The sequence below is a fragment of the Jaculus jaculus genome, chromosome 17 (assembly GCF_020740685.1).
Source record: "Jaculus jaculus isolate mJacJac1 chromosome 17, mJacJac1.mat.Y.cur, whole genome shotgun sequence".
NCBI lineage: Eukaryota > Metazoa > Chordata > Mammalia > Rodentia > Dipodidae > Jaculus > Jaculus jaculus.
The window spans coordinates 36,689,230-36,703,099 of NC_059118.1; the positions used below are offsets into that span (position 1 = coordinate 36,689,230).

A 13,870-nucleotide genomic window follows, 5' to 3' on the forward strand; every position below is an offset into this window, starting at 1 on the left:
ACTTTGTAATTATCAAGGGAAGTATTCCATGATCCTTACAAAAGAGAGGGAGACTTGATGTCACCATTGTAAATTAGAAAATTTACAAAGGTTACTTAGAAACAGTACTAAAGTCACCAAAGCAATCTATTTCTAAAATTCAGAGTATTTTCTCTATAAAATTAACAGTATATTTTTGGTTTATTTATTTATTCATTTGTTTGTTTTTGTTTCTACTGCTACTGAAAGTAGTACTATTTTATTAAAGAAGGGGTGGTATTATGAACACAGACCACAGAGAAGATTTAAAAAATCTATGATATGTTTATCTTTTCCAGATGTTATTTCTTATAGTAAGAGAATCTATGTAGTTTTGTTTGAGGGGCAGATTTACATATAATTTTGTAACTATATTTTTTTGCATACTAATCCTATGTTTATTCAACAGTTTCTTTACATGAAGTACAAACACAACCTCATCTAAAACGCTACAAAGTTACAAAACTCAAATTTATAGTACTGACTGTACAATGAAAGAAAGCAATGTACATGTTGCCAAGGTAACCTGCAAGGCCATTGTGAATGGCAGGTGAAATGGGGTCAGAATAGGTTACCTTGTGGAACTGGCTCACCAATTTCAAGGGAAAGGGAGACCCAGGGCAGGGGTGTATGTATGAGGGCATGGATAGACAGAACCATTTATGGGTCCTTCCAAGATTTAACCCTAGAGGTTGAAGAAAACTCTGCAGGGGCACAGGCAGGCCTAACAGAACAGCAGTTTGGTCCCTTTCCCGCAGATGGTGCTTAGCAAGGGCTTGACCGGGTCATCTGCGGAAAGACTGCTATCCTGTGGAGGCTTGCTTGGCTCTGCCATTGAACAGACTCAGGGATCAGGATGGGAGAACTTTCTAGCCAGTGAACTATAGGGCACCTTTATGGGCACAGTCCTGAATCAAAAATTCTTCTGCAGCCAGCCTCTACCCACAGAAAAAGAGGTCTGAACGGCTGCCTTTAAAGCCTCACAGGTGAGGGATCCTTCCCCACCGATCCACCTTTGGCCAGAGAAGAGACAAACTGGGATGGGTGGGGCATAAGTTATGGGAGTGAGGGTCAATGGCCTTGTTTATCGAGAGGAGTTGGAGCTGGATCAGCTCCTGTGGTGGCGGCCAAGAGAGCGGGACCTTCTCCTCATCGGACGTGGAGCCCTCCGCCACATAGGAGGTGGTGGCAGCATTCTCCTGGGAGGGTTGAAACGAGGGGGTGGCCTGGGCCAGGGGGCCAACACAGCAGTACCAGTAATCTCCTGGCCATCAATTTGTCCTCCATCCATGTGTTTCAAGGCCTTCTCAGCTCCATCTGGATTCCCAAATTTCACATACGCATAGCCTTTGGACAGATGAGAATGCTCCTTTCTACAGGCTTGTCAATCATTTTAATTTTCCCATACATGGCAAATATCTCCATGAGGTGATCCTCTGTCACATTCCTGGTAAGCCTCCCTATGTGCACTTCTGTGGGTTTAGGGGACGGACTTCGCCTTTTCCTCTCTTTTTCATCTTTTTTGGGTGGTTTGAATTTAGAGCAGGATGGTGCGGGTTGTCATGCCTGTGAGGAGAAGGGCTGGGGAGCCAGAGGAGCTGCTGGAACTGGAGCCATGGGATGTGCCGAGCTTCCTGAGCTGATGGATGAGGAGGAGCTGGAGCCAGTTCTGGAGCCTGAGCTGGAGGCGGAGCCTGAGCTGGAGCTGGAGCTGGAGCCAGACCGAGACCTGGCACTGTGGCCACCGGTGCACTGGCAGCACCTTGCCTCTTCAGAGCGGTCCTTCTCGCTTGACTGCTTGGTGGGCCCCATATCTTTAGAGGGATCCTTGGACTCTCATCAGAGCGGTCCTTACCTTTGGTAGGAGAAGGAGCCCTAGTGCTGGACTTTTTATCATTTTCTTTGACTCCTAGCAAGCTCTTCTTTGTCACTCCTGATAAATCCATTCTCCCCTTCTGAGGTGTTCAAAGAAGCAAGGGCAGCCTCGCTTATCTGAACTCTCTTCTAACTTGAGCCTGAGAAACGATCCCTATGCGATTGCAATGTACACCACAGAGCAGAGCAGCTACGCCTCATGCAGGGGCGGACGGGGTGACCTGGGTCTGCGGGGCGAGGGGACCAAGGGAGGAGATGGCGCTCCCAGCACCCGGAGTCCTGCATGCCTGGGTCCCCCTGTCCATCTGTCCTGGCCACACTTTCTTCTTGAAGCCTTTGCCAGGTCTCCGGGGGCCTCTGGTCGCACTTCTGAGGAGAGGACCAGCTCCACGACGTGCCCTGCCAGGCCGGGCACACAGTTCCTGGAGCTATTTTCACTTCATTTATAGAAATACATTTTCCAGGGAAAGTAATATAATTGTGGGGAATGACTAGACTTTACATTCCCATGTTCTTCTACAACCAAATGAAACTATTCACGCAAAGTATTTATTTGTAGATGTGGGACTCGTGACAAATAAGATGTGAATTCTGACTACCATATCATCAAAATGAGTACTTGTTTTGATTTTTCATGCCTCTTGAGTACTGTAAACACTATTATTTATGTGTTGACCTCTTTTAGAGTGATTAATTTTCCTGATATTAATACAAATGTTTAAAATGTTTCCTCATATGTATACGACTATTTAAAATTTTTATTTAACATTAATGGTAGGCCCCATATCATTTAGGAAGCTAATTCTGCAAGGAGCTTCATATTTTCAAACAGTATGTTGATAATTTTAATGGTGGAAAGGAAACTTAATGAGTCAGCTCCCCTTTCTATACATATAGAAAGATGATATGATAGAATTAATGTGTATTGCATCCAGTAAAAATAAAATATTGTTCTGTGACATATTTGTACTGCTCCTTTGATTATTTTGTGTTGAAGTACAAAAAGTTTGGAAAACACAGATGTAACAAATTCCTAATGCTGATTATCATCAACTAATTTGAATTGCCATATCTCTATCTATTAATATCTTGACCAAAATATTCAGTGTTTCATGAGGAACCATGTCTCACCCATCTTTCTGCCCCCCATAAGAGCTATATATAGAGCCTTATAAAATATTATGAATTTGCAAAAATAAAGAACAAATGAAAATGAAGTTTGTTTGATGCTTATGAGAACATCTTACTAAAAACCATTATCTTCCTGTTCAAATGTGGAATTTTAATATAAGATGAGAAAAACTGGGAGAAATTTAGATTGGCACTTAATTTTACAAGTAAGATGTTCTCATAAGATGGTCAGATGCTGATTTATGTGATTGATTATCTATTTTATTATCTATTATTATCTATTAATAGTATTTAATTTATGCATAACAATTACCACAATTATGTTCTCATTCAACAGATGTTTGTAGCATGATATTAAGCTTAAGAATATCACTTCTGATATATTGTATGACTCATTAAATAGCATATATGTCTGTTACTATTTATCTAACAGCACAAAGAAATCAAATGAGATTATTTTTGGTTATAGATGTTTACGTTTCTTTACCCCGCCTGTTCAAAAGCTTCTGCATCTTTGATGATCTGGTGATCTCTCATGGAGGTGACTTCAGCAATGTAGGTTTGTGCTGTAACTACTGCACACCCAAGGCTCTGCATGCTCCCCAACTACTGACTCCACTGACTGTGCAGATTTGTACTCAAGCATGGTGAGGGAAAATGTGATATATTGAACATTAGCTTGGTAATTATAAATAATTAAAGTTAATTACAACTTATTTATGCATACTGAAAAAAATCCCATCATCTCTTTGGGATGTGGGTATGTGGACATGCATCTAGTCTATGACTCACTTGGCTAACTGTACACTGCAAGGCAAAAATTGCAAGTTGACAGGAAATCTTAAAAACCAGAAGATTCGGGCTGGAGAGATGGCTTAGTGGTTAAGCTCTTGCCTGTAAAGCCTAATGATCCCGCTTCATGGCTTGATTTCCCCAGGACCCACGTTAGCCAAGTGCACAAGGGGGAACAAGCATCTGGAGTTCCTTTGCAGTGGCTGGAGGCCCTGGTGCACCTGCTCTCTCTCTCTCTCTCTCTCTCTCTCTTTCTCTCTCTCTCTATCTCTATCTCTCTCTCTATCTATCTCTCCACATATATGTACCCTTGAACAAGGTATTTAATTCATGTAGAACTTAGCTTCTTCCTCCCTTAGATATCCAGAGAAGAACAAATCCCTTCCAAGATTTCTTTCAAAATCTTGGATCATATGGTCCCATTTTTTTTCTTTCCATATAGGCAGCATATTCCACCTTGGCAGAAATTTTCAAATGGAAGGACTGATACCATCAACTGAAGAATGTCAGATTTGCTAGTGAGGAGTGAAAGGGGAACTTGTAGATTAAGTTTCATTCACTTTGTCTACACTGGCTGGACTATGTAAATATTAAAATATTTAAAATACATAAGAATGTGTTTTAGGCAGCTGAAGTCAAATAAAGACACTTGACTTTGAGAGGCCTGCCATGTATTGGGACAGAACATCCCGAGAGAAGGAGGCCTGTGCATCAGTTATCTTGAGGAAAGGGGGAGTGCCATGGCAGAGTGTCACTCAGAGGCCCTAAAGGAGAGAGAATGATCATGAGGCCATCTTGGGAACATGGGGACAAGCACTTATGGCTTCATCTTTGTGGGAAATTGATGTAAGGCCAGAATACGTAACTTTTAATGTCTTTATGTATTGGTAGAACTATATTAATAACTCACTTGAAATTCTCAAAAATTTTAAAGGCAAATATAATTATTAAGTTATTTTACATTATAATTATAGATATATTGGATTATTAATGCATTTATAAGAACAAAATATATATTTGGACCTAAAATTTTTGTCTTACACACACATATACACAAACTCCTCCATGTATATAAAGATGCATAATATAAATGGAATTTTATAAATTTTTCTTTTATTTAAATTAAAAAAAAATTGAAATGTCTGTTTTTTCTCCTATTTGTTTAACAGCATAAATACAATTATATTTCATTTTACTGACATCAGTTATTTGGCCTAAATAATTTGATATTGGAAAACATAAAATCCATGACAGCATACAGCATTTAGCTTCCTAAGTTTGTGAGTTCATGTATATATATATATAAGTTCAATACACTGAGTAGAAAGGAAATATCCTTTGAAAGCTTTACCTTGAAAAATGTTATGTTTTATTGATATATTTCTCATGTTTGAACATTTTGTTGTGATCTCTTTGCTTCTCTTCCCCTCCCCCATACCACTGAAGCTCTTCTTTCCAGCTATTCTCTCTTCTAATTTGATGTATTTTTTTCTCTCCTTTTTGTAGGATTGATGGGCTCAGTACTGAACAGATCATTTGGAGGTAATGACATCTAACAGCCACTGTGAGGTCATGTCTGAAGGCTGATGCCCCAATTTACTTCTTCTTACTCTCTGGCTGCTGCCTTGGAAGGCACACAAGAGATGTCTCATTTAGGACTGAGCATTAAGAAGCCATTTATTCTCAGCCCTTTGGTAAGTTTTGAATCTGCATTCTTATCGATGATCTCTTGTACAAATTAAGTTCCCTGGCCAATGCTGAGGACAGTAAAAATATATGAGAATAAATATGGCATAAATTTGAATATCTCCTAGTGTGTGAATTGTTGACCAAAGTGCCCTGGGTCTGCAAAATAATATAGGCTATTTCCAAGACACTTGGTTTTTCACCAGAACTTGATGATAAGACCATGTGGCTGAAGACAACACATTTGCTAGTGGTAGGACATCACATAATCCACCTGGAGTGGAGCTGGAAGCCTCTTCCCTGCTGACAAGATATCACAATGCTGGAAAGTGTATATAGCCTTCTGCAGGATGAAAGTCATTAAAAGTCTAACACAATAGTGAATCCTCTGTGCTTGTTATACAAACAACATCCAGGCAAGATATAGTTTTTTAAAAAAGATTTTATTTATGTATTTATTTGCAAGCAGAGAGAACCAGAGAGAGAAAATGGACACACTGAGGTCTCTAGCCATTACAAAAGAACTTCAGATGCATGTATCACTTTGTGCACCTGGCTTTGCATGGTTATTGGGAATTCGAGTTTAGGTTTTGCAGAGAAACATCTTATCTGCTGAGCCATCTCTTAGCCCCAGGCAAAATATACTTACTGGTCCAATAGTGCAATGACTGTTACGGGTTTAACCAATTGCTTTGTGTTTATATCTAAGAACCACTCCACAAGAAGAAATTAAATGCCTACTACTAAAAACCTAGACAACAGCGTATGACTGCAACGATCATAGACCCTGAGGGGGAAGCTTCTGCTGTTGTTTAACTAAAAGGGTATGATGTACACATCAAAAATGAAGAATTTTTAAAAATTGATTTTGGAAGCACATTGAGCAGAAATAGTCCACGAAATTATCTTTTGAGATCTTATCCTTCAGGAATAGAGATATTGCCGGGCATGGTGGTGCACCCATTAATCCCAACCAGTGGGAGGTGGAGACAGGAGGATTGTTTTGAGTTTGAGGCCAGCCTGAGATTACATAGTGAATGCCAGGACTGCCTAGAATTTGAGATAGCAAGAGCCTACCTCAAAAAAAAAAAAAAAAGAATGGAGATGTTTTTATTGATATTTTTCATATTTGAACATTTATTCATGGTGCCCTTACTTTTTGCTTTAGAAAAATCAGTTATTTAAAGATTATACTCCTAATTACAATATTCTTTTTTTTTCTTTTTTCACCATTTTTATTAACATTTTCCATGATTATAAAAAATATCCCATGGTAATACCCTTCCCCCCAATATTCATTTTTTTTTAATTAAAAAGCCTATGATCCTCAAAGTACTTGCTCATAATCAGAAATTGCAGATATTTGGCAAGCCAAAAAACCTTAGGCTTTCAAGCTGTCCTTCTCCTCACTAGAATATATAGGTAAGTTAAAAATATATTTCAGACAGCAATAATTTAAATGTTATATTAGTAGCATTTACTTTTTGGTCATACTGTATTTCGTCTATGAGATCAGAAGGAAAAGGGATTTATCAAGATAATTAATATTTTTACTTCTTTAGAGTTTGCAGTCTGATAGATCTTTACTTTATGACACTAAATGCCCAGTAAACTAACTACAAAGGCTCACATTTCATTCCAAGGGTCTCAGAATGTAACTCTAGCTATCTTGCAGATGCAGCCTGTTTGTCAGCCATGCCTGCACAGAGCCTGTGTTTTATCCAAACAAATACTTTCCATTGTTTCCTAAGCATGAGTTATAAACTTAGTCTTTTGCCCCCAAAATCTCTTAATTTTCTGAATTTAAGCCATGCTTCAAAGCCCAGTACAAACACAATTATTCCGTGAAGGTTTCTTGGACTCTTTAAGTCTAATATAACCACTTTCTCCCTTGTATTTCATGGAATTCCATTCTTGCTTCTTCTTGGGATGTCCTTGCTTATCCTCTCACTTATGATATTGTGCCTGTATATTTATCATTCACTAGATAGTAAACTCATGGATTCTGTTTCTGTGTAGCCCACACATGTTTCTATGAATATTATTCAACACCAGTTTAGGATAGGTACCTGAAGTGTGCTTTAAATTTTAAGCTTTAAAATGAATATTAAACATGACTTTATCATGTATTATTTGGGGTTATATCTGTGAGTAAATGAATGACTCAGTCTTTAGACCACAATATTGAAATCTTAGATTATTTAATTGTAACCACAAGTCATTTTGTGATTACCTTAGTTTCTTCTGATGCTGTTGTTTTGCTGTCTTTTGTCAAACATACAGAGCTAATCTGTTACTTTACAAAACATAAAATTCTTATTCTTACAAGATTTTCCCCCAATTAATGGGTCTCTTTTAATCCTATGTTTAGTAAATCTTTTGAATGAAATGATATTTATTAAATCAATGAGATTCTATAGTTGACCAAAGTTCATATGATTTGAATCATGACATGTGTGTAGTGTGCACATGTGTGTGCAGATACATGTGAAGGATAGAGAACACCTGTGTCCTTTTCTTCTTGCTCATATGCCTAATTCCTTGATAAAGAGTTTCTCACTCAACCCAGAGCCGGCATTTTTGCTGCTTTTACCTTCAAAAAGCTCCACCAATTCTCTGATTTCTGGTCCCACTTGGAGGATTGGAGTTACAGACATGTTTGACCATGTCCAGGTATTTACGTGGGTGTTGGAGAATCAAACTCAGGCTGCCACAGTTAGTTTCATTCCCTCATGCTCGAGTGGCAAGAGCTCTTAACTGCTGTACCATGTCCCTAGCACCGTAAGCCAGATTTTTACTAATGTGACAAAAATAAATAAAAAATAACCACTGAAGAAAGAAATAATTTAGTTTGATTCAATGTTTCAGGTGGGTATTTAGTCACTGACCAGCTGACCCTTGCTTTCAGATCTGTGGCAAGGAAGACTATCAGTGATGGAAGAGTGTGGAGGAAAAGAGCTGTTTACTGCAAGCCAAGCAGGGTACACAGAGAGAAACAGAAAAGCAGAAGCCTGGGGACTTATGTACTCCAATTAAGCCCTTCCTCTTAGCACTCCTACCACCTTCCAATAATGTCATTAAACTATGAGTCCATCAATGGATTAGTCTATACATTAGGTCATAATGCTCCTGGTACAAGTATCCTTGTGATTTAGTACATATATCATCTGGAGGAAACTTCATATCCTAAACATGTCGAAGACCACTTGAGTCTCTTAAATGCAGTAAGACTTTTGGTCTTTCCATTCCACCCTAAGTCCTTGCAATTTCCTTCTAACATGGTTTGTGAGTTTGCATATTGTTTTAAAAGTAAACAATGACAGTCTGAATAAAATTGAAGTATAAATGACAAAAAACATAAAGAAACTGTTATCCCTAGAAATTTTAAAATAAAATCAAGAGTTTTATCTCTCTTCCTGAGTGTGCAGGGAGCCTGGCATGAGCAAGGATAAAAGAGAAGTACCTCACCTGAAGGTTTAGCCACAGACATTGGGAAAGCTGCACAGATGAATGTGATTTATTATTCTATTAAAGATGCAATATTTTATTTACATGGTTTATATTCCACAGAAATCCAATTTATCTGTGTCATAGGCTTGCTTATTTAGATAATAAGAAATACTGACTGATAGATTAAAAGCTACCCTAAAGCTTCATAGTCTTTCTGTGCAGAGTTTTATAAATCTTTTTGACAACCAGCTGGTGTTCAAACACTTGAACCCAGTAAAGGGGGGCTGTTAATGAGTTATTACTAGACATGTTTATAGTTTATAATTCCAATTTTCCAGAAAGCACACTGGTTGAATGAAAATTTCTTTCAGTGCTATGTCTGCTTTTGAAATAATTTTAATTTTTATTATTTGAGTAACACTTAATGGGGAAATATTATCTTGGTACTACATCAACACTTGCCAGACATGAGCCATAAAGAATGTTTTGATTCTTTGTGGGGGTGGGAGATCATACACAGACATTGTCATATGGTGCCTCATTAATTCACATTGTGACTTCAGAATCAAATATAGGATCTATGACAGAGAATTTTATCACAGAAGCTATGAGACTTTGAAAAACTTTTTTATGACACATTGTTCAGTACACAGACTCAACTTGTTGCAGGTATAAGTGACTGTTTTGTAAGAATGGGGTTAATTACATCAAGAGACTAAGAAGCCATGAAATTCAGATTGAGATTGAAGTTCTGAGATTGCTAGGAAGACTTCTAGTCTTCATCATGGTGTTTCTACAGTATGGAGTTCATCAGAAGGAAGTTGTCCATATAAAGGAGACAGAACTTTCCCTCATATTGGCTATTTATCACCAAAAGCTAATATGCAAAAACTAAAAAGATCTTAAGGGGCTGGAGAGATGGCGTAGCAGTTAAAGCACTTGCCTGAAAAGCCTAGGGACCCAAGGTTGATTCTCCAGAACCCACAAGGTGGTACATGTATCTGGAGTTTGCAGTGGTTAGAGAGCCTGGAGTGGCCATTTTCTGTCTCCTTCTCTCTCTCTCTCTCCCCCTTTCTCTAATAAATAATAAAATATTCAAAATACCTTTAGAGTCTTACAATACTCTACATCAGACTAAAAGGAGTTAGTACACATCATTGAACATTAATGTTGGATACATTAAGGCTGTTTAAAGGAACTCAGTATTTTCACTTGACATAGAAGAAAAAGAATCAGGAAAGATGACAGCTTTGAACAGATATTGAAAAACATCAGAATTGAACTACATTTCTTATACTTTTCTGTAAGTTTGTCAGGATAAATTACTAATACTTGGGCTGGAGGAATAGCTTAACTGTTAAGGCATTTGCCTGCAAAGCCAAAGGACCCAGGTTCAGTTACCCAGGACCATGTTAGCCAGATGCACACAGGGGTGCATGCGTCTGGAGTTCATTTGCAGTGGCTGGAGACCCTGGCATGCCTGTTCTCTCTCTCTCTCTATCTGTCAAATAAATAAATATAAAAAAATATAAAAATAATTACTAATATGTTATAATCTGAAAATTTGTCCTCCCTATTCTACCCATTCTATGTAGAAATCACTTTTTACTTATTCAATCATTTATTTTATACTAAGTATAAATTTTGTTGAAAAAATAAGGAAGCATATAGCATGTGAACAATGCTTAAGGAGCACTGCCTATGTATGAGAAAAGACAAAGATCCTACTCATGCTGAGCACAGTTAAACCAAAACAAAACTATGACACTGTGAAAATACAGGGAGCATAAAAAATGCAAGTTCTTAAAATGAGGGTAGCAAGAACTCAGGTTGTGACAAACTCTGGATGCTTCCTTAGAGTCTGTAAAGAGCCAGTCATGAAGAGTCTATGATCTCCTTCATGTCCTCTGTCTACTCGAATATGTCCTCTTGGATCTCGTGTTTGTTACTGATGATAGGAATCCTGATAAGGAGTCATAGAAGTTCTGTGGGCTCTGAAAAGATGTCAAGGAAAGGGACTGTGTCTGTTTGATTTACTTATTCATTTAAATTAGATGTTTGTAAAATTGAAATCACATACAAAATAATTCTTATACCAACTAAGAGTGCTAGTCAAATAACCTATGGGAACATTCAACAGAACACTTCTGTTAACACATTATACACGATGACATGGTACATGATTTAAAAATCCACTGGAAACTGGGCGTGGTGGCACACAACTTTAATCCCAGCACTTGGGAGGCAGAGGTAAGAGGATCGCGGTGAGTTTGAGGCCACCCTGAGACTCCATAGTGAATTCCAGGTCAGTCTGGGCTAGAGTGAGACTCTACCTCGAAAAACCAAAACAATAAAAAAATAAAAATAAAAATCCACTGGGCAAAGCTGTGTTTCTCGCTTCTCTCTCTGATGGAGTAGGTAGCAAAGATGCATTTGAATAACCAAGAGATAAAGTTTGTCCTAATTAACAATCAGGAGGAATTTACATACATTTCTTAAAACTTCTATGTAACTTTTGGAAATAGACAAAGGATATTGCTGCCCCATGCTTCAGCAGTAGACCTGACTGGTCTCATCCCTGTTATGGCAATGGTCAGATGATAAATTGTCAATTAGATGTGAAAGCAATTTCTGTGCAGTAAGGTGGGCTAAATATAAAATATTATAATATATTGCTCCATTAGAAATTAAGTTCTTAAAAAACTAACCTAACTATATTTTGTTTCAAGTTGTTCTTACAAACTTAGCCTCTCAAATGCTCTTTCAATAATTCCCAACATCTTTTTTGTGGTTCAATTAATAAGAAGAATAAAATCTTTCATTTTAACTTTATATCAGAGTTATAACTAACTTTTTGGAAAAAATACTTTAATGCATTTTTATAATAAAGGAGATACTGGCATATGATGTTATACTATTATGATTATTGAACGAAGTTAATTTTATATTGTACCTTCAAAGCAAATTTAGATAATAATTTAATGTCTGCATTCACAAAGGAATTGCATTTTGTTGCCATGTTTGTTTTCCGTTTAGAGGTTGGAGCCATTCTGCCTCAGATCCCATGAGGTTCTTTATTTTTTAAAATATTTTATTATTTATTTGACAGAGAAAGAAGGAGAGACAGAGAGGTACAGAAAGAGAATGGGCATGTCAGGGCCTCCAGCCACTGCAAATGAACTCCAGATGCATGTACCTCCTTGTGCATCTGACTGCCATTTCTCTTCTCCTTAAAGAGTCTTGGTTCTCCCTTGTAGTAACTGTCACCTGCAAAAAGAAGTTCTGTACCCAAAGTAAGAATAGAATATCCCTATTCTATGAGCATAACTAGTTAGAAGGTTATGGTGGGCATGGAATATATCCATTTACCAAAGAACACTGGCAGCTCCTGCTCCCCCCTCCAATCCCCACACACTAGGGCCTATGACATTCCAAGCCTTAGCATATTGACTGGGTTTTCAGTAATTAGCATGGATTCCTTCCCATGTAAAGGACCTCAATCCAATTTAGTTGGTCATACCTATAACATATATGCTGCTATTGCACCAATGGACACATCTTGCCTGGCGGGTAGTTGGATAACTTGTAAGATTCACTTCTTGTTAAAACTGTTGAGTTTTCTTCCTCAGCAACCTGCATACCCCTGCAGTTCTCTCTAATTCTGTTTTCAATGACATGGTTAGCAAGTAAATTTCTCTGATTTTCCCTTCTTATGTATAAAAATGAAGAGACTATGACCTCATGAAAGTCTACCATGAAAATTGTAAAGGAACTGTTCATCTCACATGCCTAGCACTCTAAGCAGGAGGGATGTAGTGCATTCCTGTGCTCTCTTCACATAGAGCTAGGGCACCTCTTTCACTTGCTCATATTGCATTTGGTGATTCTTTTCCTCTGCTGCATTGAACTCACACGTGCAGCATCTCAAACAGTGTATTTGTGGAAGATAATGACTAGCTCAGTGGGGGTTCATTCTTCACTTCCCTAAACGTCTTTGTTGCTCAATGGCTGCTTCCCCGTGCTTTGGTTTATAAAATTTTTGTTTTTGTGTTTATTTTATTTTATTTTGTGTGTGTGTAGGTTCTTTATTGTCATGTTTGTAAGGGGTAAACTGGCTGCTGTGTGCATTTCATCCTTGATCTTTCCTTCTTGGGAATTAACACATTTCAGGATGCAAGTCTTCACAAAGGCTTCTTTACTTCCAAAGGGATTCTTTGGAGACAGGCATATCTTCTTCTCACTGTGTGACCTGGGGAGATATATCTCTCTGTGTTTGTGAATCAGCCTAACTTGGACTCTTTCAATCATTTGGCTCCAAATTCAGTTATGTTCTCCATATTTGCTTATCTTTTTTTTTCTCACCACAATAACAGTGAATTTTCAATCTCCCTTGCCTCTCCTTGTCTTATTTCTCAATTCATTCTTGGCACATGATTGCCAGGAGGTTGCTCTGGCTGGTGAAATGGAATAATGGGAGGAAGGGGTCCTAATACACTCTGTAGCAAACATCTTGGCATTTAAAACTATTCAATTATACTAATATAAATGAATAGCAATTATTAATAAAACATAACAAACCAAGAACTGTCACATAAAATTTATAATAGCCCAGCATGGTTAGTAAAATTATTTTCTGTTTATAGAAAAGCAATCAGAGTGGTTTAGTGATTTTTTTTCCCTCCAAACCAAAAATTGGTTTATCTGAGCTCCACTTCTTACTAACCATTTGACCTTGCAATAACTTATACAACATTTTTGGAGCTCAGGTTTCTCACATGCTCATTAGAAAAATCTTGTCTTACCAAAATTCTTGCTGAAGTTATTAGAAAAGATAAATGAAACACACAAAAATACCATGTTTATTGCATCTGTTGAGTTGCAGCTTGCTGCAGCAAGAAGTTATTGCAGGGGATACATG

General features: G+C 37.8%; 1 pseudogene; it reads right to left on the minus strand.

Annotated features, from left to right (window-relative positions):
- Nucleotides 1-1,070: 1,070 nt before the first annotated feature.
- On the minus strand, nt 1,071-1,964 carry LOC101616054 (annotated as a pseudogene).
- Between the last annotated feature and the right edge of the window lie 11,906 nt (nt 1,965-13,870).